The sequence below is a fragment of the Euprymna scolopes genome, chromosome 11 (assembly GCF_053919585.1).
Source record: "Euprymna scolopes isolate OS-2025 chromosome 11, ASM5391958v1, whole genome shotgun sequence".
Lineage (NCBI taxonomy): Eukaryota > Metazoa > Mollusca > Cephalopoda > Sepiida > Sepiolidae > Euprymna > Euprymna scolopes.
This window is the reverse complement of record NC_136492.1, coordinates 146,273,058-146,285,178: the sequence shown is the minus strand read 5'-3', so window position 1 is coordinate 146,285,178 and position 12,121 is coordinate 146,273,058. Positions and strand designations below refer to the sequence as shown.

At 32.2% G+C, this 12,121-nt stretch overlaps 1 protein-coding gene across 1 annotated transcript in view; it reads left to right on the top strand.

Annotated features, from left to right (window-relative positions):
* The window catches only part of LOC145288101 (neuroendocrine convertase 2-like), a 415,880-nt gene that overhangs the window by 224,538 nt on the left and 179,221 nt on the right, over positions 1–12,121 (top strand). The window lies entirely within an intron of this gene.

Sequence of the window (12,121 nt, the reverse complement as noted above, 5' to 3'; positions counted from 1 at the left end):
CTAACATCAATATTGTTGAAGGGAAAAGAAAAACATTTGGAAATCCGAATGTGTTTCTCACGATAAAAAAACATATTTCATCTTTTGACTCCTAGTGACCTTGAACGATCTTATAGCACTTCTGTGAAGTTTTAATTGTAGTGAACTTGAAAGAACTGGCTAATGTCCATTGACTGACTTGGATGTCATCAAAAAAATCTGATAAAAGGCCAGGTTTTAACGAATATTTTCATTCGTCAGTTCTGTATATACGACGGTTGTTTTAAAAATAATGCCTCCTAAAAAATGGTCAGAGGGGGTTACGAATTGCATCGTTATGATGACTGAACTTATGCATTTATGACCTAAAAGTTTTATCTCTGTCGCATATATTGACAGTGTGAGTGTAAGAAACAAACCCCTGTCGTGCACGTGCGCTAGAAGCAAAGATCTGTCATTGAATTCCTCCGTACAGAAAAAAATTGAACCGATCAACATTCACTCGCGCTTTTTGAACGTTTACTAAGCCGATACAGTTGATATCAACACAGGAGATGGGTTCGTCGATTACATGAGCGATAGAGATGCGAGTGACAAAGTGCACTTCTGACGCCATGCATAACCACCACTCCCGAAATCACGGTGCGCCTTGACAAACTGATCGGCGGATAACGATGAAGTTGAATGTGGATGTACGTACCTTCGAGAAAACGTTATCAGCCATAGGATACAGTAAAGTGTGTACTAGGCGGATTCCACGAACGCTCACGCGGAACTAAAAGAACTACCGACGGGATGTTGATTAAAACTTGTTGAATCAGTACGAAGCCAAAGTTAATGGGTTCTTGGACCCCCTCATCATTGGTGGCGAGATGTGGTGCCACCACTAAGAGCCACAGCCCAAACAGCAGTCGTCGCAATGGCACCACTCATGCTCCCAAGCAAAGAAGTTCAAGAGACAGACATGTGTAGACAAACTGATGTGTACCGTCTTCTGGGAGAGGAAGTGTGTGGCTCTCCTGGATTTCTTGGGTCCAGGGTTTACTGACAACTCTGACCGTTAGGTTGATACGTTGACGAAGCTGAAGGCTTATGTTGCCCATGGAATGGTGATTACTATGTAGAACAAGCCAAAAACTATATGCCCCCCCCGACTGATGCCTTTGCAATGTTTTTGAATAAAAGGTAAGGAAACAACTTCAGTAAACGTTCCATAACCACAAGATAACGCTTCTGTAAAAGGTTTTTTGTTTTAAATGTTTTTATATTCTAGATGTTAAACTTGAGGGTAGGTCACATGTTATTGTTTTGTTATTTTATAGATATGAAGTAAATAAATCAAAACAAATATAAAGTAATCACACATTAAAGTACAAAACAAAGTGATCTTTAAATGGACTGGAAAGCCATGGTATTGGAAGAGAAGAAAGTTCTGTATCAAGAATAAAGTCCAATTTACTACCTTCAATTGCGTAATTTGAGCGCTGAATAAATTGTTGAGATGCATTAAGAGATTCTATTAATGCCATATTGTTTAGAAGAAGCTAATCCAAATTTAAATCACCCAATAAAAGTACCCTTATACCAACTGGTAAGTTGTTGAGCTCATTGGTGAAAAGATTTTAAAAATTCCTTAGTGGGCCAGGCTTGAGATAAACGAGAATACAACCAATCGTATGTATTAAAGTTCAATCTACGAATATATCTATATATCTATAAAAGTGAACGTGTCTGTCTGTCTGTGTACATTTCCCTACGCAATAACTCTGTCAATTTTTAGTCTATAGACTCGAAATTTGAAAGACCGGGTACTGAGATTTGGGAAAATCGATGTGACGGGTGTCAGCCAGAAATTTGGCTGTTAAGGGGTCAAATTTCAACGATTTGACATTTAAGAACTCTACCAAACTCCTCCGACAATTTTGGGTCTAGACACTTGAAATTTTAGATATAGGTTCCTTGAACCTGGATCTAACTTAATAAAGTGATTTGAGCCCGAAACTATAATTTTTAAGGGGTCATAATAGGGGTCAAAGTTTTAAAAAATTAACCATTTTTTTGTTTTTTTGCTTTTTTTTGCACAGCATACACCTCCAAACACCCGAGCAACGCCGGGCACCCCTGCTAGTTATCAATATTTGTAAAATCGAGTCTACAAGAGTAACTTCTCTTGTAGTGTTAGCCAAGATCAGTTGTAGAACTGTTATCTATTTTGTCTATTTCAAGCCCTGGCATGATGTAAAACATTAGACTAAAATAGCCAAATGACACGGTTTCATGACAAACGATGCCTTCTTTTAAAATTCGGTACCATTTAAAACCTTTATTTAGACACAAGTATGAATTTTAAGAGAAAAATAAAAACTAGCCCCAAAAGCGTTTTGCCCCACTAAAACACCTTGGGGCTCAAGTCCCATAATTTTTCTGCAGTAAAATATTACGTTTTCAGATGTATATCCATGTGATTTTGCTTTGGGGTAAATTTCAGCAAAGCCTAATGATCGGAAAAGATTCTATGTCCCGAAAAGTGCTATTTTTGGTCATTTTGACCCCCAGGGGACGTAACCAAACATTTTATCAAAAATCCGAGAATGTTACATTTCCATCCCTTGGGTAGTTGTAACTTTAGGCAAAAGTTTAGAAGAATGTAATGAGTAGTTGAGAATTTTGGGAGCAAACAGACGAACGGACGGCGGTGATTTCTAAGGTCAAAATCGGACTAATTCTGAAGCATAAAAGGTCGCTCCTTTTAATCGTACCACTCCAAACTTTGTAGCTCTTAACTTTTAAAACATTAAGACCATCAGGATCTCCAAAAAAAGCAGCCTTGTTGTAAGGAAACTAAACAAACACAAAACATAAACAGCCTAACCATAATGTAAACATCACAAAAAGCCACGTCAACGATTTCATTTCAGGCACAAACAAGAAAGAAAAACTACGAATGAAATAGATAGCACATGAGAAAAATGGAATGGGAAGAAAACCGTCAAAATATCACAAACAAATTCCATGGAACAGAAGATACTCAAAAACACAATACCTGACACTAAATCATTGCTTAAATGGAAACGGAGAAAAGATAACATAATATAATAGAATTGCTTGACGAACTATTTATTTTTAGATTATATAAATCCTACACATAATATGATATAATACATATATATAAATCCTATACATAATGATATAATACATATATATAAATCCTATGCATAATATGATACATATATATAAATCCTATACATAATATGATATAATACATATATATAAATCCTATACATAATATGATATAATACATGTATATAAATCCTATACCTAATATAATACATGTATATAAATCCTATACATAATATAATACATGTATATAAATCCTATACATAATATAATACATGTATATAAATCCTATACATAATATAATACATGTATATAAATCCTATACATAATATAATACATGTATATAAATCCTATACATAATATAATACATGTATATAAATCCTATACATAATATAATACATGTATATAAATCTTATACATAATATAATATAATACATGTATATAAATCCTATACATAATATAATACATGTATATAAATCCTATACATAATATAATACATGTATATAAATCCTATACATAATATAATACATGTATATAAATCCTATACATAATATAATACATGTATATAAATCCTATACATAATATAATACATGTATATAAATCCTATACATAATATGATATAATACATGTATATAAATCCTATACATAATATGATATAATACATATATATAAATCCTATACATAATGATATAATACATGTATATAAATCCTATACATAATATAATACATGTATATAAATCCTATACATAATATAATACATATATAAATCCTATACATAATATAATACATATATAAATCCTATACATAATATGATATAATACATATATATAAATCCTATACATAATGATATAATACATATATAAATCCTATACATAATGATATAATACATATATATAAATCCTATACATAATGATATAATACATATATATAAATCCTATACATAATGATATAATACATATAAATCCTATACATAATGATATAATACATATATATAAATCCTATACATAATGATATAATACATATATATAAATCCTATACATAATGATATAATACATATATATAAATCCTATACATAATGATATAATACATATATATAAATCCTATACATAATGATATAATACATATATATAAATCCTATACATAATGATATAATACATATATATAAATCCTATACATAATGATATAATACATATATATAAATCCTATACATAATGATATAATACATATATATAAATCCTATACATAATATGATATAATACATATATATAAATCCTATACATAATATGATATAATACATATATATAAATCCTATACATAATATGATGTAATACATATATATAAATCCTATACATAATGATACATATCTGGCATAGAATTACTCAGGTTGATTTGCTGTAAAACCAAACTAGTCCTTATTTACCTTTTTTTCAAGTACCGGAACTCTTTTCAATTTTCCTGGTTTGACATAAAATTGTATCCAGTGTTGAGAACTCAACTTGAAAGCATTCGTGACTATAGAATTGCTCTTTACTCGCCGATGCTCCTAAGTCCTCTTTTGTCCGAAGTGATAATACCTGTCAGGTGTTGTCTATTGATGAAATAGGCTCTGTCGTTAACAAACCAGTCGTATATAACACAAATGCACGCGTTCGTCATAAAATGACCACCAACGCTTAACATATCGCGAAATCTAACAATCGCAAGTGCGCACAATGGTCTATGAAATAATTCTCATCTTTTACACCAAAGAATTAATAAAACGACACATGAAATAAAAACATCGATAAACAGACGTTGTCTGTTTTTTTATTTTTATTTGAATAGTATTTATATATATGAGGGACGTTCGAAAAGTAATGCCTCTTAATTTATTCCGCCTGATTCAATTAGAGGGGATTGCAAGCTACATTGTTATGATGATTGAGCTTATGCATCCATTACCGGAAAGTTTAATTTCTCTATTGCAAATATTAATGATGTGGAACGCTAAGAAAGCAACCCCGGCAATGGACGTGCATCAGAAGCAGACGCGTTATTAAATTCCTGGCAGAAGTGAATTGAAATGGAGGTGACTATGTAGAAAAATAAATTCTGGAGCAGAAAAGGTTGCTCGTTTAATGGTATCACTCCCTTCTCGTAGCTCAACATTTTTAGTTTAAAAAAATAGGCTTTACTGTTGGGCCGACGGTGACTCGAAATTAACCATCTGTTTCAATAAAATGAGTAATTTTAAAAGAACTGGGCGAAAATTAATGTCTTAGTCAGATCGAGAATTTGACAAACTTTTAAAGATGTTGTTGGTATATTTTTAAACAATATTGGATTTGGTCAGTTCTACTTTAACTTTCTTTTGTCTTCTTCCCATTTCATCATGGATCCCATTCGCTTAAATCTGTTCATGAGTAAACTGATCGTTTGATCCCCAGGATCATTTTTTAGAAATTTCTTTTAAAACTGGTTCTGTAATTCGTTATTTTTGGCTTTTCAAAATATGTACGATCATGACAAAAACTCTTTCGTCTGTATTCGTCATCTGTTTTGAAAGGAAATGCAATAAATGAATTTTTCGGTGTTAGAAATCCAGTATGCATTGCTGTTGCATGTTCAATTTTCAACTGCACCATTTTGCAATACGTGTCATTGTTATAGGTAAAACAAAAGTGCATCTTTAGTATTTGTTGCTGCATGAATTCTTCAGTGTAAAACTGTTGCAGAATTTGTTGATAGTAAATGTTGCAAATGCAGTATGCATGACTACTGCATATTGAACTGAGACAAGTATGCGGTATTTTGTTGTAATACATGGCATTTTTAGATATAAAACAGCTCTATAATATTTTGCAAATATAGAGATAAAATCTGATGCATAGTATCTTAACAACGTGAACATATTTCAAGACATTTTTTTTACAAAACTGATTTCATAAAAATAAATTCGCTGTCACATAACTATATATCTAATACACATAGATATATACTGATAAAGGAAGAGTTGCATTTATACACCTGTGCCTTGGAATGTTATATATATGCTCTGAAAGTGTAAATCCAGTTTATTGATCTTAATTTTGGCGATTTAGTAAACGTTTATTGAATATTTAAATTATCAGTATATAATTTTTACAATCGTACGTATAGATAGATAAACCGAACATGTAGGAAACACCAAACCTTACCAATTATAATCTCTGAATCTGTAAATGTGTGACCGGGCTCTGTTGTCCGAGGCGGGTCTTGTTAATCACATGAAAACGCACGATGATACGTTGCGTTGCTGTTGGTTTCATCCAAACCAATGGCCGTCATCAGTGTCATGTGTGTTTGCGGGTGTGCAAGTCGCTGGCAAGATTGAAAAGTTATCTTCGAGATCATGGATGTTCCGTGATTGAGGAAATGGCAGTCGTCTGACAAGACGGCACAATCATCAGAGATATATATATATATATATATATATATATAAATTACTAGACAACCCATGGCACATTGGTAGTGTGTGTATATGCAAAGATTTAGTTCCATCACCGAATTGTTAACAATTAACATGCATATCTATTTCAAAAGTATTCAGTACTACCGTCTGCTTTGAATTTAATTGAAGGTTACGAGAGAGAGAGAGAATAGGTTGTATGAAGAAGTAAAGGGAAATAATTAAACAAAGCAGTTTTTATGCAAAAAATGTACCGTGGTATTTTTATAGCATTTTCAAATTAAATTAGTTTTATATCTTTTTGTTTTTTTAGTTGTTAGGTTAAGTACATAGTTACCAAACACCTTCTCTCCCCATGTTAAAAACGGGTTTCTAAATATCTTTATCTCAGCACTGTACCGTCTCTGCATAATAGCTAACAAAGCTATACAGAGAAATGAAGGGTAAACGTGTGTGTGCATAGCTTTTCTTTTACGGACGTCAAATGTGAGTCTGAACTTGTAAACGTAAACAATACGTAATTATTCGCCAGAAGATAATATCGATGTAATAGTTGACAAGGCGTACAGGACAAATTCAGGTGGACATGACAATCCATGAGAATGCAATTTCACAATTTGCCTTTCGCCTTTTAATAAAATGTTTGCTTCGATGCATCAAGATATGCAGTTGAATTTTATTGCACCTATGGCCATTGAAGTGGCACTAAATTGATATGGAAGGCTGAGTCATGATTCTGATATCACTTTTAAACCTGAAACATATTTGGTTCATTTTAATAAATGAAGTCGAAGTCAAGAGTGACTTTGTGACCGGGTTTAAATCTCCCAACTGGCAGTAATTACACCGAATAGAACGCAATGTAATGCCCATGTCGTTGAATACTCTCTAACTGTTTGCTGTTTATTTGGTATTTATAGACACTTTGCCTCACTTGTGTTAATTTCTGGGGGCATATTACCAGTCTATAAAGTGAAGTGGCGTTCTGACTGGGTTCGAATTTCGTAACTGGTAGTAATCCTCAACTGAATAGTACTAAAGTCCGAAACACGTGTGGCGGTTTAAAAAAAATTTTTTTTTAATCTATCCTTATATATATATATGTGTGGGGGGGGTATTTAGTTCATAGGTTACAATATTTCAGTGTGGCTATACTTAGCAAGTTTTCCACATTAAGATTCGAAACTAGAACGGCCGGTCACCAGCAATGAAGCACCAAAAGCAACTGTGCTAAAAAAAATACTATCTACAGTAAAGGGAATTATAGCGCTATATAATTAATATAATCACGTTGGCAACTGAGAGAAATCCATGTTTTTTACAGTACATTATTACGTTACGCTAATATGTAATATGTGTGTTTGTGTTGTAGTCTTTTTGTAATTTCTCAGTTTATCGCTCGTGTAAATCATGTTTACTGCACTTATATGAAGATGATGATGCTGCTGCTAATAAATATACCTTAGCTTGTTTCAACCGTTTGACAATCAAACACATACGATTTCATAACAAACTGTTTTTATTTAATTATTATTTTGCCTGTCAGTGGTCGTAGGACATATAGAACAGGGGGGGGGGTTGAGTTTGACGAGCTAATGACGTAACGATCGTGCGTCTCCGTCTCTCACTCTGTGTCTCTGTCCGTCGAACCTTTTGCTTTTATTGGTAGATTATTTTCTTTGTTCGATCAGAGGTCAATATATGTCAAATCCGACATGGTATTTTCTTTGTTTTGCTAGCTTGGAATTTGTGTGTGCACGATTTCAAGTTCCTTTATCCAACCTGTATATATAAAATAAAATATACGCTTCCCTATCTTTTGGACAAGACCAAGAGTAATACATCATAAAGAGGTGATGAGTACTAATTTCATCCTGTTTTTTCTTTACACATTATTTCCGTATCAAATGTGAAATAGCTTTTACTTATCCATTTTCTACCTAATCTCTTACACATATATTTCTACTCTACAAAATTATTTCAAAATGAACAATGAAATAAAAAGAAAAACTACTTGTTAATTACGTATGCTCAAGAACTGTAGAAGTTATTCAAAGGTCTCTCCAAACTTCCCATTTTCGTCTCGTATCGATATTAAGCTAGATCAAACCTTACATTATACTTTTTGCAAAAGGTGTATATGCCATTTTGTGTCTTGACAGATTCCCGAGTACAGTTCGGGTGCACATATCGATTTTTTGCTTTTTCCTGTTTTGCTAATGTAAATGTTACTTACATGTAACTTTAGAGTTTATTTTTTTAGTTTCTGGCGAGAAAAGCAGATTTTCGTTTTATTTTTATTTAATATTGTCAATCATGTTAAGTAAAACAATTCACGCTCGAAAGATCGTGTCATAAGTAACGCCTACATCTTGTTATGGTCCTCCTCGATCGTATGTGTGTGTGAAAAATAAAACTTCGATTAAATCTGGCAAAATATTGAGAAATAAGTGGAAAAGCTTAATAACTACAGCTACAAAAGCAAAGCAAATCATCCGCCATGTACATTGCAAAAAAGTACATAACATGAACTAGCCATTAAAATAAATTATAAAAACGCGTTTTTCATCTATATATAACAGTTGAACTACAATTTCAACTTCTCAAAAATTTTGTTAATTAAACAAATTCATACTAAAAAACTTCGTTTATATATATATATATATATATATATATATATATATATATATAATTTTAAAATGGATACAATCCGACGTTATGATGTGAAAGGGAAGCGGAAGACTAGAGGCTCGACGTTTCGCCCGGATTATGCGGGCTTTTTCAAATTTTATAATTGGAGTGATCTAAATGTGAGTGACCACACCTCTTGAAAAAGCCCGCATAATTCGGGCGAAACGTCGAGCCTCCGGTCTTTCGCTTCCTTTTCACATCATATATATATGTGTATATATGTATGTATATATATATATATATATATATATATATATATATATATATATATATATATATATATATGTATATACGTTTGCTTACGCGTTTATCATAATTTAGTGCAAATTTATCTTAAGCCCATAAATCAACATCGAGTGATATAAGGAATGCTTAAAGCTAGAAACAAATCTATTTTTACCCACTTTGAAATCAAAATCGAATTTTGATTATATTAGTTACTAGCACGCCGTCCAGCGACGCCCGGTCGTAAAATACGCATAAATTTCTTATTTTAATAAGTGTAGAATTATTTATTATAAACAGAAATACCGTAGGTAATAAAATACTGTAGATAATGAAGATAACGTTAAATTTCTTTAAAAAAAATGAAGTAAAAACAAAAAGAAACGGAGTATTATTGCTTTTTTTTCAAAAAAGTTCATTTTTTGTAAGTAAAATAAAAAAATAAATAAATACTCCGGCTGAGATCGAAACCAAAACCTAAAGACAGTGAGTCAAGTACGATAACCATTAGTCCAGCTTGACATAATTTTCAAAGTTTTCAAACCTACTTATTCTTAACATTAGTAATGTGTCATGTAAATGATTCACGCATGCGCATTCGTGAAACAATTGACAGGTAAAAATCCGATGATCCCCCACCTGCCCCTCACGTAGCAATTTTTCAATTTTGACCCCAAGCAGCTCCTTTTCTGGATAAAAATCGATTAAAGTTTTCCTCGTGTGTATATGTAATATATATATATATATATATATATATATATATATATATATATATATATATATATAAACACGTTGAACAATTTACTCTAGCAACTCTTTCTCATTGCTATTCCTACTCCTCTCTGTATCTTATTTATTCAGTCCCTATTTTTGGTTTGTTATGAATCAAATGATCTCGAATAAGCTTTAGATTAATGAAGACGAAATATCAAACCTACGAGTGAATTTGATTTGTATCCGTGTAGTTAACTTTTTTTACTGATATCTCAACAACTACATATTTATAATAAAAATATTTATATATTTTTAATATCAATGTACATGTTCCATCTTAACCATTGTGATATATATATAGAACACCGGGATACGGTGGCTCTAGGATACTTTTTTTTCCAGGTTACGATGTGAAATACGATATTTTCCGGTATCTGGTTATGGTGTTTTCCCCGCCTTACGGTGTTATGTTATTTGATTATATACATGTGTATTATATACTGTATTGTATTTTGTTACCAATTTTCAATGCCGTATCCCGGGGTTCTACTGTTTGTGTGTATATATATTTGTTTTACATAAGCATTATGTCGTTACACATTTAAGAACATGTTTCGGTCAGCCAGTTACTAATAAGTAGATATCTCTTCAGGCGATATTGCTTATTCAAAAACTAAGTCCGTTATGAAAATTATTTTTTTAATTTTTACGAACTAAGCTTTTGTATAAGTAATATCGCCTGAAAAGGTTTCTAGTTACTTGTAACTGGCTAACCGAAACCTGCTTATATAAAACAAATAAAAAGTATATCTTGCCCTACTGTTACATGGCTGTCCCCTTTTCATGTAAGTAAAAAAAATAGGGAATTAGTTAAATGTAAATATGAAATAGGATAGTCAAAGATTCGAACTTGCGAAGCTAGACTTGGAATTGAGAATTCCAATCATGAGTTAAAATAAATACATGCCATTGTTTAGCTCACACAAAATAGTTAGATATGTTTATTGAAAAAGGAATGTAATGATGAAATTTGTTTCTGTTATAAAAATGAAAATTAAAATAAGGAATTTAAAACCGGACAATGGAAAATGTTCTTTGTAAAGTAGCTTACGAAAATTAGGTTAGAGGGTCGGCTTTGTAAGAAACATGTGAATAACAATGCATGCTTTAACACGGAGGCATGTCGTGCCATGTGTTTTCATATGCACGTGCTTGGTCATGCAGTGACGTCATGAGCCATGAATTTAGTGAGATAAGTCAGAATCAGTCAGTAAGGAGAAGCCAGAGAAGGGGGTCAGATCAGAGAAGCAGAGGAGATCAGACCAATTCTCCGTTAGAGTCAAGGCTCCCTCTGGAAGCGAAAGTGTTTAGAGATAACCATGTAACAACTTTGAATCCCTGAAATACAAAATCATGTCCGACCGATCGAAGAAGAAACAAACGTATCATCATGGGGTTTTTGTATCTGCGTCTTCGTGTTGTTATTCAACAGAAAAGGTATTGTCCATTTATGTTATAAGAACTTTGTGAAAACCATCATCAGCAAAACAAAGGTAAAGTGAAATTGTATTAATATGAACTTTGTGTTTATAAAAAGGTACAACTGTCAAAACGTAAATGTCAAACGCACTCTTGGTCTATCTATCAAGATATTCAAAAATCTCTTCTAGTTCAGTTACAGGCTATGTTCTCTTGTAGTTGTCTGTACCCTGTCTCGTTATATATAAAAACTGTCTCTCTCTTTATATATACCGTGTTTATGTCTCCAATATGCTATCTCCACAAACATGAACATCTCTCAACAATATGAACACTCACAATGAATATATATAATATCTAACATCTCACAACATCACAACATGAACACTCCTAAGACTCTCTATCACTCTAAGACCCATTACAGACACGAACAACAAATATATAAGTCGTCATCTAAATAAGAACAATGTAACATACTCTCATATTTGG